Source organism: Mustelus asterias, chromosome 12, assembly GCF_964213995.1.
Source record: "Mustelus asterias chromosome 12, sMusAst1.hap1.1, whole genome shotgun sequence".
NCBI lineage: Eukaryota > Metazoa > Chordata > Chondrichthyes > Carcharhiniformes > Triakidae > Mustelus > Mustelus asterias.
In genome coordinates this window covers 19,305,083-19,328,157 of record NC_135812.1, presented here as the reverse complement: position 1 = coordinate 19,328,157, position 23,075 = coordinate 19,305,083, and the positions used below count along the sequence as shown (strand labels likewise).

The following is a 23,075-nucleotide window of genomic DNA, read 5'->3' as shown; positions in this document are numbered from 1 at the left end:
AATATTGCATTGATACATCTATACATAATGATGTAAAGACAAATTAACATAGTTTATAGCACAAAAACATGTCGTTCAGCTACTCTGATCTATGTCAGTGTTATGCTTATACGAGCTACCTTCCATCTTATCAACATATCCTTCCATTCCTTTCTCCCTCATGTACGTACCTCGTCTCCCCTCAAATCTATCTATGTTATTCACCCTGAGTACTCTGTGTGAGAATAGGTTGCACTGTCAGTCAGTAATTTCTCCCAGTATTGGCGACTGTCTTATATTTATGGACCTAGTTTTGGACTCCCCACAGGCGGGAACGTCTTCTTTGTATCTATCCTATTGAACCCTTTCATAATTATAAAGATCTAAGTCAGTTTACCACTTTATCTTAGCGATTTCGGGGCTATGTTTAAGAATATAAAAAGATCCACTTGAAACATGCTTTCCTCTGGTGCTTTAATAGCACTAACTGCGAGTGTAAAATGGGCTTTGAACCTTCATAATGACTGTTGCCAAATACAAAATATTAAGAAGCATTCGGTTATTAAGTGTGCATCCAATATCTCCTTTTCTTGTCACCTCTCACCTTCCCATGGGAAATTGTTTGACTTCCACTAACTGCTTTCCAAAAAGGCACTGCTGGAATGAGGATAAATGTGGAAATTAACCCGTTCTTATCTTTTGTAAAAAGGCAGTCAAAAAACAAGAACATCAAAAAATTACCTCCAGTCGTTAGCACTGCTGCCTCACAACGCCAGGGACCCAAGTTTGATTCTGGCCTCGGGTGACTATCTGTGTGAAGTTTGCACAATCTCCCCATGAGTTTCCTCCGGGTGCTCCGGTTTTCTCCCACAGTCCAAAGATGTGCAGGTTAGGTTGATTGGCCATGCTAAATTGACCCTTAGGGGTGAATTTTACCATCCCAACTGCCACAGGAATTGGAGGGGCAGGCGATGGAAAGGTCCGTTGACCACAGGCGGGATTTTCCAGTTTCGGGGCAAGTGAGGCTGGGAAATCCTGCCCTTAGTGTTCTGGGATGTGTGGGTTAGGGGGATTAGCGGGGTAAATACGTGGGGTTATGGGAATAGGGCTTGGGTAGGGATGCTCTGTCGTACAGTCAGTATAGACCTGATGGGCCGAATGGCCTCCTTCCGCACTGCGGGGATTCTATGATTCAATTCTGTGAACAGAATGCTGAAGCTGCCCAGACAAGTGGATTTTTTTAGCTGATCAAATAAGATACTACTGTTCAATTCTGAGAACACTTTGGCTGGAGTTAAGAACCGCATCATTGTTCAAACTGAATTGAAAATTGAGGTTTGACATGCACAAGGAGCCATCCAAAGAATGTCTTTGACTATTTTACGGTCAGGTATTGTACACATAACCATCTGGCAGTTGGTTTATTCATCGAAGAATGATTTCCTGTGAAGAAACTTGTTTATCTGTTGCAACATGAAGGCTTTACTAAAGCTCTCCACTATCAGAATGGATTAAATTGATCTGAGGCAAAGCACTAGATTATGATCTTTGGTTTTTTAAAATCATTTTCTTTGAAATGCAGTGTTTTTTATGAACATGTCGGATCGGGCCTTCGCCGGAGGGGTGTTGGCTGAGATCTTGAGGAAATTATCTGAGTCCTTTGGGGTCCATTTTCTGAAAGGTTTGGATAGCCCTTGAGGCAGTAAGTCGCAACTTTATTGTGGCCATTTGTTGATGAAAAATTCCATAATATGCCGTTTGAACAAAACGTACACTTCAGAGTGAAGCCACTCATGTCGGAGTTGCCAGGAGAAAATGAATAAAAGCTGAGTTTAGAGCACTCAAATATCCGATCAAAGTTGTGCGCCAAGACTCTGAGCTTATATAGAACATTAGCAAGCATAAAACTGTAATGTACTCCACTCCTGATCGAGGGTGCCAGTAGTTTGTTCATTTCACGCGGCTTTCTGATGAAAAGGCCTCTTCCGTCTTCAAACACAATCTAGGCTTTGTAACTGAGCATTGACATGTATCAGTAAAAGCGATAAGCTTCCAAGCGAAAGGTGACTTTATCAAACATCCTTCCATTGGCGGACAGAGCTGTTATTAGCTGAGCCTCGAATTTAACCCCTTCAATTTTGGTCACAAATATTTTTTAAAGTTTTTTAAGTTTATTCGAGTTACAAGGAGGCTTACATGGGCCGCCCGGTGGCACAGTGGTTAGCACTGCTGCCTCACAGCTCCAGGGACCCGGGTTCGATTCCCGGCTTGGGTCACTGTCTGTGCGGAGATTGCACGTTCTCCCCATGTCTGCGTGGGTTTCCTCCGGGTGCTCCGGCTTCCTCCCACGGTCCAAAGGTGTGCAGGTTAGGTAAATTGGCCATGCTAAATTGCCCCTCAGTGTCCCGCGTAGCATAGGTTAGAGCGATTAGCGGGGTGGATATGTGGGATAGCGGGGATGGGGCCAGGGTGGGATTGTTGTAGGTGCAGCCTCGATGGGCTGAATGACCTCCTTATGCACTGTAGGCTTTCTATGATGGTTAACACTGCAATGAAGTTACTGCGAAAATTCCTAGTCGCCACACTCCGGCATTTGTTCAGGTACACTGAGGGAGGATTTAGCACGGCCAATGCACCTAACCAGCACGTCTTTCACACCGTGGGAGGAAACCCACGCAGACACTGGGAGAACATGCAGACTCCGCACAGACAGTCACCCAGGCTAGGAATCGAACCCTGGCGCTTTGTGGGGCGTCATGATGTGGAACACCGCTCGACAATCACCAGGCAAGACTGTTCTCTTCCTGTTGGGAGCACTTCAGCGGTCACAGGCATTCGGCCTCTGATATTCGGGTAAGCGTTCTCCAAGGCGGCCTTCACGACACACGACGGCGCAGAGTCGCTGAGCAGAAACTGATAGCCAAGTTCCGCACACACGAGGATGGCCTCAACCGGGATATTGGGTTCATGTCACACTATCTGTAACCCCACAGCTTGCCTGGACTTGCAGAGTCTCACTGGCTGTCCTGTCTGGAGACAATACACATCTCTTTAACCTGTCTTAATGCTCTCTCCACTCACATTGTTTGTACCTTTAAGACTTGATTAGCTGTAAGTATTCGCATTCCAACAATTATTCTGTAAATTGTTCTGTAAATTGAGTTTGTGTCTTTATATGCCCTGTTTGTGAACAGAATTCCCACTCACCTGAAGAAGGAACTTAAGGCTCCGAAAGCTTGTGGCTTTTGCTACCAAATAAACCTGTTGGACTTTAACCTGGTGATGTTAAACTTCTTGTTTTGTGGGGCAGCAGTGCTAACCACAGTGCCACTTTGTGTCAAAATCTAATTCTGGATCATTTCAAACCTCCACTTCAACACAAGAAGTATTATTTCCAGTTTAGGAAAGAAAAATATTTGTGACGCCCTTGTATTGAAAATGGATGGATCAGAGTATGAAACCAAAGTAGAATTCCCAGCACAAAAAGGGGTTAAAATAGAACTATACAACCCCATTGTTAGACCCACACAGTCAAGGGGAGGGGGAGAACAGGAACTAACTGAGGTTTGGAAGATCCATTAGAGCTTACAAGACATAGTTTTGGAAAGCATTACGTTTGTGATGCTTATGGAAAGATAAATAATCACAAAATAGGGCCACGATCACAATCTGCGGCAAATAGTTGAATTCAGTCATGTGTACCATACAATATTGACTCTGGTGCATGTTTGGCCAACTTTTAACTATTATTTAGCTGCTTAGTTCATTCAACGGCAAAAGAAAATCATGGTATAAGATACTGTGCCTTGAAATACATGGGGCAGCATGGTGGCACAGTGGTTAGCGCTGCTGCCTCACAGTGCCAAGGGAACCAGGTTCGATTCCCAGGTTGGGTCACTGTCTGTGTGGAGTTTGCATGTTCCCCCCGTGTTGGCGTGTGTTTCCTCTGGGTGCTCCGGTTTCCTCCCACAGTCCAAAGACGTGCTGGTTAGATACATTGGCCATGCTAAATTCTCCCTCAGTGTACCCAAACAGGCACTGGAGTGTGGCGACTAGGGGATTTTCACAGTGACTTCATTGCAGTGTTAGTGTAAGCCTACTTTCGACATTAACGTATAAATAAACTTTTAACATTCCAGAAATTACCATTCACAAGAATAACATATAAACAAATGCCTGCTACAATTAACTGACATTCCACCGTTTGAATTTAAACAGTTGTGCCAATCCATTCATATTAAATCAACAGACTCCCATTCAGGTGGCCTACAGAGGATCCCTGTGTGAACATGCAAAAGATGGTCCATTATTTTCACCAATGTTTTCGAGCCTTAGATGTAAACAAAATCAAGGAAAGTAATCTTTCAAGTATTCATAAAGTTAGTTCAGTGTAAGTCAGTCAGTCCATGCTTTGTTGCTGGGGGCTAGATAGCAGTGTTGTTTTTTCTGTTGAAGTATTGCATTAGAGATGACATTTTGGAATGGTCCTAGTTAGTGTCGTTCACGTTCAGACCACGTATAACTTCAGATAGGCACAAATTAAAAAATGCTGGAGCGAGTCGGAGAGGGATTTTCTAAAGAGTTTTTGCCCTGATTGATTGTAGGCTTTTCTATTGTTTTTGTTGTCTTTTAAAATTCATTTGTGGGACATGGGTGTCGCTGGCTGGCCTGCATTTATTGCCCATCCCTAGTTGTCTTTCAGAAGGTGGTGGTGAGCTGCCTTCTTGAATCGCTGCAGTCCATGTGCTGTGGGTTGACCCACAATGCCGTTAAGGAAGGAATTCCAGGATTTTGACCCAGCAAATGCAAAGGAATGGCGATATATTTCCAAGTCAGGGTGGTGAGTGGCTTGGAGGGGAATCCCACGCTCTGCCCCTGCCGGACCTCAACCCGCATCAGCATGAGATCACCCAGGAGCTTCCTGAATGGTTGGAAAGGCGGAACTGGCATTTTGCTGAACTGGCATCAACCATGAGTTATAAGGAAAGGCTGGATAGATTGGGACATTTTTCTCTGGAGCTTGGGGGGTTAAGGGATGATCTTATAGAGGTCTATAAAATAATGAAGGGCATAGATCAGCTAGATAGTCGATCACTTTTCCCAAAGGTAGGGGAGTCTAAAACTAGAGGGCATAGGTTTAAGGTGAGAGGGGAGAGATACAAAAGTGTCCAGAGGGACAATTTTTTCACACAGAGGGTGGTGAGTGTCTGGAACAAGTTGCCAGAGGTAGTAGTAGAGGCGGGTACAATTTTGTCTTTTAAAAAGCATTTAGATAGTTACATGGGTACGATGGGTATAGAGGGATATGGGCCAAATGCGGGCAATTGGGATTAGCTTAGGGGTTTAAAAAAAAGGGGGCGGCATGGACAAGTTGGGCCGAAGGGCCTGTTTCCATGCTGTAAACCTCTATGACTCTATGACGTCTATGATCCCCCATCCATTGATGAATTGACAGATAACTTTTAACCCATAAAAAAAAACTTTATAAATGAACTTTTTTAATATTTACATTTTTTAATTGATTTGGATCCAATGCCTGAAAAAGTTTCATTCGCAGGGTGAAGTTAACATCTGAATATCATTATGAATGAAATATTAAGTTGAATTCATGTCATCTGTATGTCTGGGTGAATGGTTCGCTGACACTTTGGGTGAGGGAAGAGAGGAAAATGCCAGACTAAGTAACCTTGCTCTGCCTTTGTTTCTGGGCTGTAGTATATTTCCAAGCACGATTCTAATGGTTTTAGACATAAACTTTCTTTCCCTTAAGAATCTGATTAATGAAGGAGCTGAGTTGCCTTTCCAGAAATCAGGGTTTTAGACAGATTTTTTGTGCTGCCCTTGTGGTGCTCCTTCCCCCCGATCCCTCTCTTACTCTCTGTCTGTCTCTCTCTACGTGTCTCCTTTGTGTGTGCCTCTCTCTCTCTATGAGTCTAACTGTCTTTCTGTGTTCTCACAATTTATTCCTCTGTCTCCTTCACTCCTGTGTCCAGAGAGAGATTGCAGTCCTTCCATCAATGCAGCAACATTTTCCTTAGTGTTGCCTGTATCCAAATACCAACCACCGCACGGTGCTACTGTGCTAACTTCTACCCAGTTTCAGTCGTTGTAACAATGATCCAGTTTGGGAAAACAGGAATACCTTCGGTCTTGAGGATAATGGTTGTCGACTGCAAAAAATAAATGTCTTTTCAGATGCCTCAAGAACATTGATACCCCCACAATTTTATGAGAAGTGTAATCAAAACAATATGAACAATGTTAAAAGTTGTCCAGACACAACTTGGCATCTTTTTAGTTTCAGGGCATGTTTTGGATAATGCACAGCAATCAAATATGATGAAACATCGACTGATTAACCTTTAACTTTGGCCTTGTGAGATATATTTAAAGCAGTTATATTTGCAGCGTTAGATGTACCGTGTGCATTTGGAGATCACTAGCACGGCAACTTCTCGAGCATTTATAGGAACGGAAAACTTATTTTAAAACCCAAGTAGGATAATGCGGGTATATCTGAGATCAAGGTTGAATCCACTCAGTGTCCGGATGGAGCTTGGCAGCTGGCACCGTGTTTAGCTGATGAGCTGATTGTCAGGAGAAGGTTTGAAGACCTTTGGGAACTTATGGAGCCAAGAAGCTGTCAGTTTTTAAAAATAGTGCTGTGTTGGTGATGATATTCAACATAGCTCGGAGGCATGTAGTAAAGTTTCTGCCATGCGAAGCAAGTAACCAGAGGCTGATTTATTTCGCTAATGCTGGGCTCATGTATTTGTTGTGCTTTCCACGTGTACAGAATTGGCGTTTCTGCTTTTGAGTCCGCCCTTCAAAATCAGGAACATTAAAGAAATCGGTGCGGTGAGTTTCAGTACAAAGTAAACCTGAATTATTTACACAAAATAAAACAAGAGACACCAGGGGTGGAATTTTCCCGTCCCATCTGCCATGGGAATCATAGTGGGCGGGGCAGACCATGCAAAGGTCCCACCCCAGATTTAAATTCATACCCATTTGAAGATATAACATGGAAAGATAGAAAATAGAACCAGGAGCAGGCCAATCGGTCCTTCAAGCTCCTCCATCATTCATTTTAAACATAGAAACATAGGAGATAAGGGCAGGAGGAGGCCACTTGGCCCTTCAAGCTTGCTCCGCCATTCATTTTAAATGTAGAAAGTTAGAAACTAGAAGCAGGCGTAGGCCATTCAGTCCTTCGAGCCTGCTCCACCATTCACTTTGATCATGGCTGATCATCAAATTCAATATCCTTGACCCCACCTTCCTTCCGTAACCTTTGAACCCTTTAGCCCCAAGAGCTATATCCAATTTCTTCTTGAAATCACACAAGGTTTTGGCCTCAACTACATTCAGTGGTAGCGAATTCCACACATTCACCACCCTCTGGGTGAAGAAGTTTCTCCTCACCTCAGTCCTAAAAGGTTTACCCCTTATCCTCAAACTATGACCCCTAGTTCTGGACTCCCCCACCATTGGGATCATTCTTAATCTGGACTCCCCCACCATTGGGAACATTCTGAATCTACCCCGTCTAATCCTGTTGGAATTTTATAAGTTTACTGTAACAGTTGTGGCCAGGATATATAACCAGCTAAAAGGCACAGCAGCATAATTGAATTTGCTGTCTAAGGAAGTGTGTATTGGGGATGTATTGACCTCAGGATAAAGTTGTTTTCTTTTCCCCCTTTGGGATTGTCTTCTTGTCCCTCTGGTTTGGCTCCAGTCTCCCCCGAGCTGCAAATCTGCCACGTACATACCTGCATTTCATTTCATTTTCCCAGCATGTTCATGTGCTGTAGGTTCATGACAAGCTGTGACAGAGCAGCCCATTTGTTCAAACACAACCATACTGAACCTAGCAAGACGGCACCTGTGATTGGAGGAGCATCAAGATGGCATCTGAGCGAGGTGACGTCTTGCGAGCTGTCCCCAGCATACCTTCTAACTCTGTCTTTTACTCTCATTCTGTGTTTTCAAAGCTTAACTCAAACCCTCTTAAACTTTCCAATACTGCTCTATTTCCCTTATATTAAGTTGATCTTTCTCTACACCCTAGCTATGACTGTAACACTACGTTCTGCGCCCTCTCCTTTCCTTCTCCACTGTGTACTCTATATACGGTATGTTTTGTCTGTACAGCGCGCAAGAAACAATACTTTTCACTGTATACCAGTACAGGTGACAATAATAAATCAAATCAAAAAAGCAGCAGCTCTGCCAATCACAGCTTTTGCTACCAAATAAACCTGTTGGACTTTAACCTGGTGTTGTTAAACTTCTTACTGTGATCACAGCTCAGCCATCATTTCACACTCTGAACTACATCAGAAACTGCGGAGCTGGTACTACTGCTTGTGAATTTTGGACAACTTTGTGGATTCCTGGCTGGTTTTCAGTTCAGATTTTTTTTTTTAAAGAGCTAGCAGGTTTTGCTACCCCTCCCTCCACCCTCCCCATGTCTTGCCACACGAGGTAACTGTCTAGTAGTTGCACCAGCCCTGACCATGAGGCTTTGTACTGACATGGGGTCAGGCCCTTGACATAATGGATTTAATGGCTAACGAAAGAAAATGCATTGATAGGTGGAAAAGTCCAGGCAAACACAAAAATGGAGTATGGCACACAGCTACTGACCTACTTGGCCTCCAACAAGCACAACCCATTTCCTTTGTGCCAGGTCTGACCCCAGCCAGTGATGAGTTTCCCCCCAATTCCCATTGATGTCAGTTTTACGAGAGCTATTTGATGCCAGACTCAGTTAAATGTTGCCTTGATGTCAAGTGGCTCTCATCTCACCTCTGGCATTCCGCTCTTTGGTACATGTTTGAACCAAGGTTGCAATGAGGGTTAAGGCAAAATGGTCCAGATGCAACTCAAACTGAGTATCAGTGGGCAGCTTATTGCTGCCTAAGAGCACTCTCACTGACACATTCCATCACTTTGCTGATAGTCGAGAATAGAATAGAATGGAATAGAATAGGGGAATTTCACAGTAACTTCATTGCAGCGTTAATGTAAGCCTTACTTGTGACTAATAAATAAACTTTAACTTTAGATCGTTGCGCGGCACAGTAGAAAAGTGGTTAGCACTGCTGCTTCGCAACATGAGGGACCCGGACCCAATTCCGGCCTCGGGTGACTGTGCGGAGTCTGCATGTTCTCCCCATGTCTGCATGGATTTCCTCTGGATGCTCCGGTTTCCTCCTACAGTCCAAAAGACGTGCTGGTTAGGTGCATTGGCCATGCTAAATTCTCCCTCAGTGTACCCGAACAGGCGCCGGAGTGTGGCGACTAGGAGATTTTCACAATAACTTCATTGCAGTGTTAATGTAAGCCTACTTCTGACACTAATAAAAAAATTAAAAAATAATTGGTCGGGTTGTATTTGTCATGATTTTTGCGAACAGGACATGTCTGGACAATTTTCCACATTTGCAGGTGGGTGCCAGTGTTGTAGATGTACTGGAAGAGCTTGACCTGTGGCACTCCAAGTTCTGGAGCACAGGTACTGTAGCTAGGATATTGTCAGCGACCATGGTCTTTGCAATATCCAGTGTCTTCAGTCATTTCTTCATGCCATGTGAAAATATGAAGTGAATTAAATTATCTGAAGATTGGAATGATTGGTGCTGGGTACCTCAGGAGGAGGCCAGGTTGGATCATCCACTCAACACTCCCGGCTGAAGTCGTTTGCAAAGGCTTTAACCTTATCTTTTGTACTCGTGTGTTGGGTTCTACCATCAGTGAGGTTGTCTGTCGATGCTTACGGAGCCTTGCCCTCCAGTTCATTGTTAACTGTCCACCATCAGTCACGTTGGATGTGATCAGAATGCAGGTCAGGTCTTTGATTTTTCTTCTGCTGGTTAGGGGATTGCTTGGTTCAGTCTACTGCGTATGCTGCTTCCAATGTTTAATATGTACGTGATCCTGTGTTGTAGCTTCTCCAGCCTGGGACCTCACCTTTTAGCTCTGTCTGCTTTTGCTCCTGGAATGCTCTCCCACACTCTTCATTGATTCATCAGCTGAGGGAGGGCAGTCGGCAGTAATTAACAGGAGGTTTCTTTGCCTATGTTTGATTTAATGGCGTGCGACTTCATGGGATCCAAGTCAATGTTGGAAAGTCCCAGGGATATTTTCTCACAATTGGATACTACAGTGCTGACAGTTCTGTCCTGCGAGTGGGCCAAGACAAACCCAGTGATAGAATCATAGAATCCCTACAGTCCAGAAACCGCCATTCAGCCCATTGAGTCTGCACCGACTATCTGACAGAGTATCTTACACAGGACCTATCCCTGTAGTGCCACACATTTCTCATGGCTAATCTACCTGACCTACACTCTTGGGACACTAAGGGGCAATTTAGCCTGACCAATGCCCCAAACCTACACATCTTGGGACACTAAGGGGCAATTTAGCATGACCAATGCCCCTAACTTACACAGCTTGGGAAACTAAGGGGCAATTTAGCATGGCCATACCACCTAACCTGCACATCCTTGGAGTGTGAAAGGAAACCGGAGCACCCAGAGGAAACCCAAGCAGACATGGGAAGAATGTACAAACTCCACACAGACAGTGAGCCAAGGCCAGAATTGAACCCGGGTCCTTGGCGCTGAGACAGCAGTGCTAAACACTGTGCCACCGTGCCACCCCAAAAAATGTCACTTTCTGTCAAGGCACCGCTGAGATTCAAACTCAGGATCTCCTGTTTACTAGACAGGCGCTTTAACAAACTAAGCCACTGCGCCAACTAGTGATGGGGGTGTCTGGGACATAAGCTGTAAAGTACAAGTACAGTCACTGGGACTCTTCTCTCAATTTTGCCACATCCCCAGATGCTAGTAAGGAGGAGTTTGTAGTCTGACCAGGAAGGTTGTGTCTTTGTCATTCCTGGTGCCTAGGTGAATGCCGGGAAGCCTGTCCAGTTTTATTTTTATTCATCTTTCTTGCTGCAGTTTGACACAACAGTCCAGATTGTTGGGTCATTTGAGAGGGCAGTTAAGAGTCAACCACATTGCTGTCATTCTGGTCTAGGCTCGACCTGGTAATGAAGGCAGAGATTTTTCCCTGAAAGACATTGGTGAACCAGGTAGGTCTTTACAATCCAGTGGTCCAAGTTCATGATTAATGAGACTAGAATTTTATTCCAGAGTTATTGAACTCCTCAGTCATACATATGCAATTGTTATAACGCAGGACAACTTGTTAACAATGACTCATTATTTACTGTTCATGTTAGTCTCTCATGAATTTGTTTTTAATAAGTGCTATACCCCCTGTGGCATTCCTTATGGTAACTCGGAAAATGAGCTACAACACCACCTGGTGGTCCCAACCTTCAAAATTAGTATCATCAATATCAGTTTACATAGAAAACTCCTATTAAAAGAGGTGAAGGGGGCAGGGAAACAGGTGGTCCTTGGTTTGTTTAAGCTGAAATCATGATATTCCATTAGTCAATGTTCAGGATTTTCAGAGACAGGTCCACCAAACTATATACTGAACATATGGGCCTGAATTTCATACTCCCCCGCTGGTGGGCTTTTAGGTGGGGGGAGGTGGGTAGGGGGTGTGATGTTGAAGGGAAGGGAGACACCACCATCTGAAACACTCAGGCCATGAATTAGGGGCAAGAGTAGACCACTTGGCCTTCAAGCCTGCTCCATCATTCAATGAGATCATGACTGATCTGATTGTAACCTCAACCCCACATTCCCATCTGCCCTTGATAACCTTTCACCCCCTTGCTGAGCAAAATCTATCTAGCTCTTTCTCCTATTCATTTGTGTGGGACATGGGCATCGCTGGCCGGCCAGCATTTATTGCCCATCCCTAGTTGCCCTTCAAAGGCAGTTGAGAGTCAACCACATTGCTGTGGCTCTGGAGTCACATGTAGGCCAAACCAGGTAAGAACAGCAGATTTCCTTCCTCAAAGGACATTAGTGAATGAGATGGGTTTTTCCGACAAGCGACAATGGTTTCATGATCATCAGTAGATTCTTAATTCCAAATACTTTTCTTATTGAATTCACATTCCACCATCTGCCGTGGCAGGATTTGAACCTGACTCCCCAGAACATTAGCTGAGTTTCTGGATTTCTGTCTTAGAAATATTCAAAGACTCTGCTTCCACATCTTTTCATGAAGAATTCCAATGACTCACAAGCTACTTAGTGACTAAGTTTCACCTCACCTCTGTTTAAATGAGCCACCCCTTATTTTTAAACAGTGACCTTAGATCTAGACTCTTCCACGATAGGAAACATCCTCTCCACATCCGCCCTGTCACACCCCTCAGGATCTGATATATTTTATTCTTCTAAACTCCAACGGGTAAAAGCCTACATGACCATGGGACACAACGACTGAGAAATGATGATGTGAACTTGAGATATTGGCTGCTTGATATAGCTTTGTAAGTAGGACTCTGTTGGGCTGTTGCTTAACTAGTTAGTAATATCACCCTGCCAACTATGGTACAAATCTCCTAGAACTGTAGAATCCCTACAGTGCAGAAGGAGGCCATTCGGCCCATCAAATCTGCACCGACTCTTTGAAATAGTGTCTTCCCCAAGCCCACTCCCACTCTATCCCCATAGCCCCATGCGTTGACCAAGACTAATCCACCTAACCTACACATCTTTGAACACTAAGGAGGAATTTAGCATGGCCAATCCGCCTGACCCGCACATCTTCAGAGAGTGGAAGGAAACCAGAGCAACCGGAGGAAACCTACGCAGCAATGAGGAGAATGTGCAAACTCCACACAGACAGTCACCCAAGGCCAGAATCGAACCCTGGTCCTTGCATTATGAGACAGCAGTGCTAATCACTGTGCCACCAGTGCCACCATTGCCACCATGCCACCCGCAGTGGACTATACAGAGTCAAATCTGCTTGGACGGCATGAGTTTTATCCTGATCTCATCAGATGCCTGGATCGTGGTGAATTGAATTTTGTAGTGGATTTACAATTGAGCAGATAGCTTCAGAGGGCATTGGGAATTTACCATTTAGAGTAGAACTGGAGTCATGTGACAGCCAGAACTCTTATCAGATAGAACATTTTCTCCCCTATAAGACATTAATGAATCAACTGGATTTAAACATACGACCTTTTTTACCCAAAAATATACTTTATTCATAAGAGATCTGCAAGAACATTACAAACATTCCAAAATGGCCAAAAAGCAATCATATTTAGGTTCTTTACATACATCAAGTAACACTCTGATTTTGTGTAGCACTCTGTCTCAATGCAGTAAAAGTTTCAGACAATGGTCCTTACAAATGTTGCAAAGTTATTTTGAAGGTTGTCTACATCGAACAAGTTGCACTCTGAGGTGCTTCAATACAACTGTAATATTAACAGTACATGTAATATTCACTACACGCATGTAATATTCACTGCACGCATCCAGTGAGTCATTCGGCCCAAGGTGATTCTATTCTCCTTGGTTCACTGTGGTTGAATAGTCCCAGACAGTGATCTTCCCCATTGTGTCTCTATGGCAGCTGCCCCAAGCTTTAGCGTGTCCCTCGGCGCATAGTCCTGGGTTTCGGAATGTGTCTGTCTGCAACACCCAGTTTGGGACAACTCTTTGTAGCGGAAGACCAACAGGTTTCAGGCAGACCAAAGAGTGTAAATAAGATTGTTAGTCCAATGCCATAACCTTTGGACTGTCATATCAAAACAATCAAAAGATAAATATACATTTTAAATTCACTTTTCACTAATGCTGCAAGTTTATTGTTGAAAAGGTCAGTGCTAAAACAGGATAACTTGCCCGTATGTATTTTTATCTTTGAGTACACCAACATTCCACCGATTCCTCTTTTACTCACCTATTTTATTCTTGTAACAAAATTAGCAAAAAAAAAGGAAATACATTAGTTGATTAGCAATGGATCAATGTGGCCTTTAATTTAATAGGTTGATTTCTCTTTGCCCAGGAAATCAGTACAAACAGAATTTTAAAAAAGTACTGTCATGCTGTAGGTCTGTAAAAGAGGTAATAAACCCTTATTTTATTTACTTGTAAGAGGTAAATAGACAATCAAATATTGCACAGAAATTGTCAGAGCAGTTAACTATTTAAAGTTTATTTATTAGTGTCACAAATAGGCTCATATTAATACTGCAATGAAGTTACTGTGAAAATCCCCGAGTCGCCACACTCTGGCGCCTGTTTGGGTACACTGAGGGAGAATTTAGCATGGCCGATGCACCTAACCTTCGCGCCATTTGGACTGTGGGAGGAAACTGGAGCACCCGGAGGAAACCCACGCAGACACGGGGAGAATGTGCTGACTCCGCACGGGCAGTGACCCAAGCCAGAAATAGAACCCGGGCCCCAGGAACTGTGAGGCAGCAGTGCTAACCACTGTGCCACCGTGCCGCCCACTTATATTTATATTAAATCCAGAGATGGGCCCTGTTTTACCATTTTGATTCTAAGTGCTGGGTGGACTTGAAACTGGGAGTGTTTCAGATCCGACTTTTAGACCCGTTCTCAGGCACCCCCATACACACTCTGCCTGAAAAAATATCAGCGATTCCGAATCACGCTGCAGAAGCCTGTGGGCGGGGCTTAACATGCCCGAAACCCTGCAGCTCCGATCGACGCCTCCAACTGCGCATGCGCAGAAAATAAAATGATAAAATGTGGCTCCCCTGCCACATCGTTCCCGGACCGGATAATGCCTCCTCATGGCCCCCACAGACATTACCCCACCACCACAAAATTACCAACGCCCTTATCCTCCCCCCACCTCCCCCGCCACCCAGACCGATCATGGGTCCCTCCCCCACTTCCCCCCACCAATCTCAGGCAAAGTGGCAGCGGACCCCCCCTTCCCCCTTGCTGATCACAGGCAGAGTGGCAGCGGACCCCCCCTTCCCCCTCGCTGATCACAGGCAGAGTGGCAGTGGACCCCCTCCTTCCCCCCCTCCCTACCGATGTCAAGCAGAGAGCCATCGCACCCACCTTCCCCCCTCCCCTGTTTCGGGCGCGGTCCCAAGCGTGGCCATTTTCAGGCCTTGGTAAAGAGGGAACCGGTGCGGAGGCGGGCACGGATTGTGCTACTCGCCTCACACCCGACTTTACCAAGTTTTCGCACCCGAAAATGGGTGCAACTTGATGGTAAAATCGGGCCCCATGGGATGTCAATGGTTGAATGATGAAAATATCACCTTGCCAAAGACTCATAATAAACCACCCTAACTTAGTAGTGACTAGCTAGCTAACTGGAAAGAATGGTCCGATTTGTTTAACAATTAAATTACTCATATTGAACTGCGAGCCTTAATATAAATACAAACAGAGGATATTGGATGTCTGACAGGGGATTATACAGTAATACCAAGTTGCTAGGTTTGGACAATGTTTCGCAACACAAGAGAAAAGTTTGAATGTCTACTTTTTTCAACAACAGAACAGCAAGATTAGATTATTGGCTGTAGCCCTCTGTTGGAGATGCAATGCGGTTTAAATTATGTGGAATTAAAAAATAATAATGGTAGCTGATTTTTTTGATATTGCAGATAAGTGACAAGAGACCTCCGAGGATACTTGGCTAATTTGGATAATGAAATATCAGAGAATTCACCACCTTCCTCATAAATTATTTATAATCGGTGCAAATCTCAACGATGCGACCTTAGAAAGCCGCTTTATTTGAAATCACTGCGTGAATCCATTACTGGATGTTGCTTGGTGTTCCAATGTGGGTCACAGTGATCTATGATAATTGATACATCGTGGAGTTTAATTCAAAGTTAGGCGGATGCCTCACCACTGCACATTGCCCTAAGAAGTTACCGCTGGGAGCAACATTGTAGGTTTAAAGAGACAATGGTGTTGAAAGGATTGCAGAGGACCCGGAGAGGAAATGAAGATGTAAATTTCTGTTTTGTAGGGCAGGGCCAGGATGGATGAATACAGCCTCAGCTGTGGCTACTCCCAGGTCCTTGTCCACATCTTGTCCTCCATCCCCCTCACCCTCCCTGTCCCCAACACTGAGATGGTGTTCTCCATCAGGGATCTACCTTCGCCGGGCCAAGAGCCTGGTTAGACCACTCCATTTTGCAACTGCTAGCAGGATAACACAATAACAACAGCACTTTCATGCTTATATACTTAATAGAGTGGGTCTAATGTAGTAAAGTGTCCCAAGACACTTCAAAGGAGCATCATCAAAACAAAATCATAAGCTTCCCGCCACGGAAGATGGTGGAATTTGAATTTGATAAAAAATATCTGGAATTAAGAATCTACTGATGACCATGAAACCATTGTTGATTGTCGAAAAATCCCATCTGGTTCACTAATGGCCTTCAGGGAAGGAAATCTGCCATCCTTTACCCAGTCTCCCCTACAGGGGTGTCACGGTGGCACAGTAGTTAGCACTGCTGCCTCACAGAGCCAGGGACCCAGGTTCGATTCCTGGCTTGGGTCACTATCTGTGCAGAGTCTGCACATTCTCCCCTTGTCTGCATGGGTTTCTCCCGGGTGCTCCGGTTTCCTCCCACAGTCCGAAAGACGTGCTGGTTGGGTGCATTGGCTGTGCTAAATTCTTCCTGAGTGTAACCCGAACAGTCGCTGGTGTGTGGCGACTAGGGGATTTTCACAATAACTTGAGTGCAGTGTTAACGTAAGCCTGACACTAATAAATAAACTTCATGTGACTCTAGAGCCACAGCAATGCGGTTGACTCTCAACTGCCCACTGAACAAGGGCAACTAGGGATGAGCAATAAATGCAGGCCAGCCAGCTGTGTCCATGTTCCACGAATGAATAAAGAAAAATTGACACATCCACCCAGGAGGTTGAATGGTGCCTTGGTTTAATATCTCATCTGAAAGACTACACGCCCTCATGGCTAAATGGGAGCACATGTCTAGATCTTGTGTTCAAGCCTCTGGAACTGGAATTGAACCCACAACCTTTTGACTCTAACACCCAATAATCGAACAAGTGGAGTAACAGAGATAATTGGGTGAACTGAAAATTTGAAAAGGGATTTGCAAATTTAATCTCATGCCTTAGTCAGACACTAAGCTGCTGCTTATGATTATACATGAGGGATTTCAGATAATAATTTCAGTCTGATAAGTCTGTTTCTCTATGGCAGCAGAACTGCAGAATGGTATGTGGCATGATTTATGTCATTGATTCTCATGTGGTTACAACATGTATGCTGTAGCATTTAAAGGACTTCGACATCAATGGTCTGGACTGCACAACAAAGACTCAGTGGCTGCACTTAAGACAAAATGGCTAAAGTAAAGTTTATTTATTAGTCACAAGTAAGGCTTACATTACACTGCAATGAAGTTACTGTGAAATTCCCCTATTGGCTATTGCATTAACTATTGCTTCATAAACTTCTGTGCGTGAAAGCATCAAAGGCATGTAGAGTCATAAAGTCACAGAGCAATACTGCATGGAACAGTCCTTCAGCCCAACTGGTCCATGCTGACCATGGTGCCCCTCCCAGCTAGTCCCATTTGCCCACGTTTGACCCATATCCCTCTAATCCTTTCCCATCCATGTACTTACTTATTCAAATGCTTTTTAAATATACCTGCCTCAACCACTTTCTCATTCCATATACGCACCACCCTTTGCGTGAGGAAGTTGCCCCTCAGGTCTCTTTTAAATCTTTCCCCTCTCACCTTAAACCTATGCCCTCTAGTTTTCAATTCCCTTTCACTAGGAAAAAAGACTATGTGTGTTCAGCCTATCTATGCCTCTCATGATTTTATACACCTCAATAATATCACCCCTCAGTCTCCTATGTTCCAAGGAATAAAGTCCTAGCCTGGCTCAGCACCCTTCTTTCTTTGGACTACACACCCCAACTGGCCTGAGATTGAGTGTACGAGATAGACTGTGCATCTTAAAGGAAGGTTGTAACACACTTTTTGGATTAAATGAAGCAATTACACAAACTAAGCTTAGACGGGTAGTGGAAAACTACCTCAAGGGGACAGTTTCACACAGCTTTAGCTTTACATAGGCAGCTGATACAAAACTTCAGTAAGCTACCAGGGCTCCAGCAGAATGCCTAAGGGGCCTGGGAACTTTTACAATTTCGTTTTTGACTTTTTTAAAAGCTAACGGGGTGATCACCATTTCTTTGTTAATGTTTAAAATGTACCTGCTGAATACAAACTGAACCAAACCTGGAACACAAAAGCTGAATTGCAGAGATGATGCATGAACAACTGCCCTTGCCAATTTTCTATCAAGTGAGACATCAAGGAGCCATTGGACAACTGAGATCGTTGAGGATCAAGTGTAAAATTCACAAATATTCGGAGTCACACTCAGCACACGGGAAGATGGTTTGCAGCCAATCATCTCAGCTCCAGGACATCACTGCAGAGGTTCTAACATCCAGTCAAGTTTGCATTTAGAATTTGACTACCATTTGCTGTCAAATTTACTTAAAGATTTTTAGGGATTAACAAATTCTCAACAGGAGAGGCAACTGCGGCTAGTTAATTAGGTAGCTAGTTTGAACTGGATTCCTGAGCCAACAGTGCTGACTGACCTCTGTAGAATTCCAGCTAGTATAAGTAGAGGCCATCTTGCTTAGCACATAAAGTAAACAAGCACGAAGATAGCAGTTGGTCACTGAGTGCAGCTATCCACAAAGTGTGAGCTTGGGAATTTGGTGAGTGAGGAAATTTTAAGGTTAAATTTTACGGATTAATCTTTTTCTAAAATCTAGTCTAATTCGCATTTAGAATATAACTACGATTTACTGTTAAAGGTAAGTTTCTTTCAGCCTTGGGGTTAAACAAACCTCCCTACAGGAGAGGCAACGGCAGCTAGTTAATTTGCTACCTTGTTTGAACGAGATTCTCCAGCCAGTAGCACTGACATATCGCTACAGAATTTTCAGCTGGTATTAAATAGAAGTTGTCTTGTTAAGCCCACAAAGTAAGCAAGCATGAAGACAGCGAACTCAGGAATTTGGTAAGGGTATTCAGTACACTGAGGGAGGAGGTGCTGTTGATAAGTATCTACCTTAACTTTGAGTTTAAAAGAGCATAGAGAATGGCAGACCAATTTAAACAAACTAAGGAGTTCAGTCTCTGGACTCGCCATAGTCTGAGGAAAGTCAATGTGTGATGTTACCTGGAAAGTTATTGCTTGGTGAGTATTCTGCTCATTTATCTTTCAAAACTCATGTAATTTGTTAATCATTGTCAGTTTTTATTAGTATTAGTAAAGCTTACTAGCAGTAGTGAAGCTTATTGGAAGTAGTAGGGTTTATTAATTACAAATTATTATTTTCTTCATTAAGTAACACATAATAAATATGGCAGGGCAGGTGGCGTGTCATGACTACAGTGTGATCCAGGGCAAACATGTCTGCAATAAGTTCCTGTGGCTTGAACGGCTTCGGCTCAGAGTCATTGAGTTGGAGGCCGAATTGCAGACACCGCAATGCATCATGAAGGGAGAAGGTTTTCTGGACACATTGTACCAGGAGGCAGTCGCACCCTTTAGGATTGGATCCTCTGATTTGTCCTGTGGTCAGGGACAAGAGGGTGTAACTGTGAGAGAGGACAAGGCAGAGAACAGTGTTACATCAGGGCGTGGCAGGAAGGGACAGAGTATACAAATTTAAGAGTGCCCCTGTAGATAAGGCTGGAGGTTGCGAAAATAGTATAAAGAACAGACCTGAAGGCTCTGTATCTGTGCGTAACACTCACAACAAAATGGATGAATTGACAACACAGATAGAAATAAATATGTATCATCTGATAGCAATTACTGAGACACGGCTGCAAGATGACGAAGGCGGGGACCTGAATATTCAAGGCTACATGACATTTCTTAAGGACAGAAAGCTAGGAAAAAGATGGAAGAGTAGCTCTGTTAATTGAGGATGACATTTATACAGTGGAGAAAGATTACCTTAGTTCTAAAGATCAAGATGGAGCATTACTTTGATATGGCTGCTAAATTAGAGATGAGAAACAATAAAGGTAGGAAGTTACTTGGGGGAGACCTCCCAACAGTAACTGTACTGTAGAATGGGATATAGAAGCAGAAGTAATGTGGGGCTTGTGACAAAGGTCTGGTGATTATCATAGATGATTTTAATCTACATATAGATTGGACAAATCAGATAGGCACAGGTAGTGTGAAAGGTGAGTTCAGGGCATTATCTTAGAGTTGAATGTGTTGGAGCCAATCAGACAGTTGATTATTCTAGTAATGTGCAATGAGGCTGGATTAATTATGACCTCATGGTAAAAGTGCCCCGAGGTATTAGCGATCATAACGTGATTGAATTTCACATTCAGTTTGAAGGAGAGGAGTGGGTCAAGACTAATGTTTTAATGTTAAATAAGGTCAATTATGTGGGTATGAAGTCAGAGTTGCCTAAAGGGAACTAGGAAGTTAGATTAAGGGATAGATCAGGAGAGATGCAGTGGCAGGCATTTAAGGAGATATTTCATAACATTCAACAGAGATATATTCCAGTGAGAAAGCAAAACTAGGATATACCGTCTATGGCTAAGTAAGGAAGTTAAAGAGAGTAACAAATTGAAAGAATAAGTGCAGGGGCAGGTCAGAAGGCTGGACAGAAACTTAAAAAAGCAAAGAATAACTAAAACATTAATAAGGAGGGAGAAATTAGGTTATGAGAGCAAGCTGGCTAGAAATATAAAAAGAGATTTCTATAGTATTTAGAAAAGGAAAAGAGTGAGTCAAGTGAGCTACAGTTCTCTTAAGAGTGAGTCTGGGGAATTAATAATGGAAAATAAGGAAATGCAAGATGAATTAAACAGATATTTTCTGTTAGGCTTCACTGCAGAGAATACAAATAGCAGCCTAGGAATAATAGTGAATCAAGAGGTAAAAGGAAAGGAGGAACTTAGAACAATTCTAATCACCAGGGAAAGGGCAATTTGAACTATAAACCGACAAATCCCCAGGTCCTGATGGACTTCAAGCTAGGTCTTAAAGGCAGTGGCTGCTAAAATGGTAGATGCATTGCTTTTAATTTCCCAAAATTCCCTACATTCTGGAACAGTCCCATCAGATTGGAAAATAGTTTCTCTTCAAGAAAGGAGGGAGACAGAAAGCAGGAAAGTACAGGCTAGTTAGCTTAACATCTGTCGCAGGGAAAATGCTGGAATCTATTATTAAGCAGGTTAGAGTGGGGCACTTAGAAAATCTCAGTGCAATCATGCAGCATCACCATGGTTTTATAAAAGGAAAATCACGTTTGATGAACTTAATAGCGTTCTTTGAGGGAGTAACAAGTAATGTGGGTAAAGTGGAACCTATGAGTGTAGCATACTTACATTTCAGAAGGCATTTGACAGGCTGCCATAAGAGCTTGCGATGTAGGGGGCGATATATTAGCGTGGTTAGAGGATTGGTTAGTTAACAAGAAACAAAGGGTAGGCATAAATGTGTCACTTAGAGGTTGGCAAGATGTGATGAGTGGAGTGCCACAGCAATCATTGCTGGGGCCTCAACTACTTGCAACCTATATCGAAGAATTGGATGATGGGACCACATATATGGCTGCTACATTTGCTGATGACACAACCAAAGATGACATAAGGAGTCTGCAAAGGGATATCGGTAAGTTGTGTGGGCAAAAATTTGGCAGTTGGAGTAGAATATGGGAAAATGTGAACGTGTCCACTTTGGCAAGAAGAATAGCAAAGCAGCATATTATTTAAATGGGGAGTGCAAACCTTAGAGGTACAGAGGGGTCTGGGTGTTCTGGTATATGAATCATAAAAACTTAGTGTGCAGGTACAGCAAGTGGTTATGAAGGCAAATTAAATGCTGCTATTCATTGCAAGGAGAATGGAGTGTGAGCATCAGGATATGTTGCTACAATTTTACAGGACATTAGCGAGACCAGATCTACAGTGCAGTGTACAATTTTTGTCTCTTTATTTAGATTGATTCCTGGCATGACGGAATTATCTTACGACGAAAGCATGGACAGTTTGTATCTGTATCCATTGGTATTTAGAAGAACGAGAGGCAACCTAACTGAAAAATATAAGATTCTGAGGTTTCTCCCCCACAGTGGTTGAATGGGCACTCAACCGTGTCTGACCCATATTGGGCATCTCTGCCCTCACCCCGTCCCCTCCCTCCCAGAGCTATGACAGGGTCCCTTTTGTCCTCACTTTTAACCCCATCAGCCTCCGCATGCAAAAGATCATCCTCCGCAATTTCCATCAACTCCAGTATGATGCTACGACTAAAAAAACTTCCTCTAAATTTAAGTTTATTTATTATTGTCACAAGTAGCCTCACATTAACACTGCAATGAAGTTACTGTGAAAATCCCCGAGTTGCCACACTCTGGCACCTGTTTGGGTACACTGAGGGAGAATTTAGTATGGCCAATGCACCTAACCAGCACGTGGGAGGAAACCAGAGCACCCGGGAAGAATGTGCAGACCCTGCACAGACAGTGACCCAAGCCGGAAATCAAACCTGAGTCGCTGATGCTGCGAGGCAGCAGTGCTAACCACTGTGCCACAGTGACGCCCACCCCCCTGTCCACAAGGCCCACTCCCATGGTGACAACCTGGTCCACTTCTCCATTGTCCCCAACTCTTCATCCCCTTCCCACGGCAACTGCAACCTGCCCCTTTAACTCCTCACACTCCTTTCAGGGGAAGCAACATTTCACTTGCATTGCCTTCAACTTGGTCTACTGTATTTTTGCTGCTCCCAATGCAGTCTCCTCTACATTAGGGAGATTTAACTCAGACTGGGTCACTGCTTTGCGGAACATCTTTGCTCCATCCGCAAGCATGACTCCAACCTTCCAGTTGCTTGCCATTTGAAATTTAGCATCTTGCTCTCATGCCCACATGTCCATTTTTGGCCTATTGCAATGGTTCAATGAGGTCCAACAGAGCCTGGAAGACCGTTGTTCTCCTATTAACACATTCTGCTATCTTACCTTTATGCCACTATTAGCACACTTCAGTCCTTAATGCCACCATTAGCACCCACTTTGTCTTATGTCCATGACACCTTTGTCAATTTCTCCTTAGTTCCGGCCTA

General features: G+C 43.7%; 1 non-coding gene across 1 annotated transcript; it reads right to left on the bottom strand.

Moving 5' to 3' along the window:
• Positions 1–10,674: 10,674 nt before the first annotated feature.
• On the bottom strand, positions 10,675–10,748 carry trnat-agu (transfer RNA threonine (anticodon AGU)). The gene has a single exon. It is a non-coding gene; the product is annotated as a tRNA-Thr (tRNA).
• Between the last annotated feature and the right edge of the window lie 12,327 nt (positions 10,749–23,075).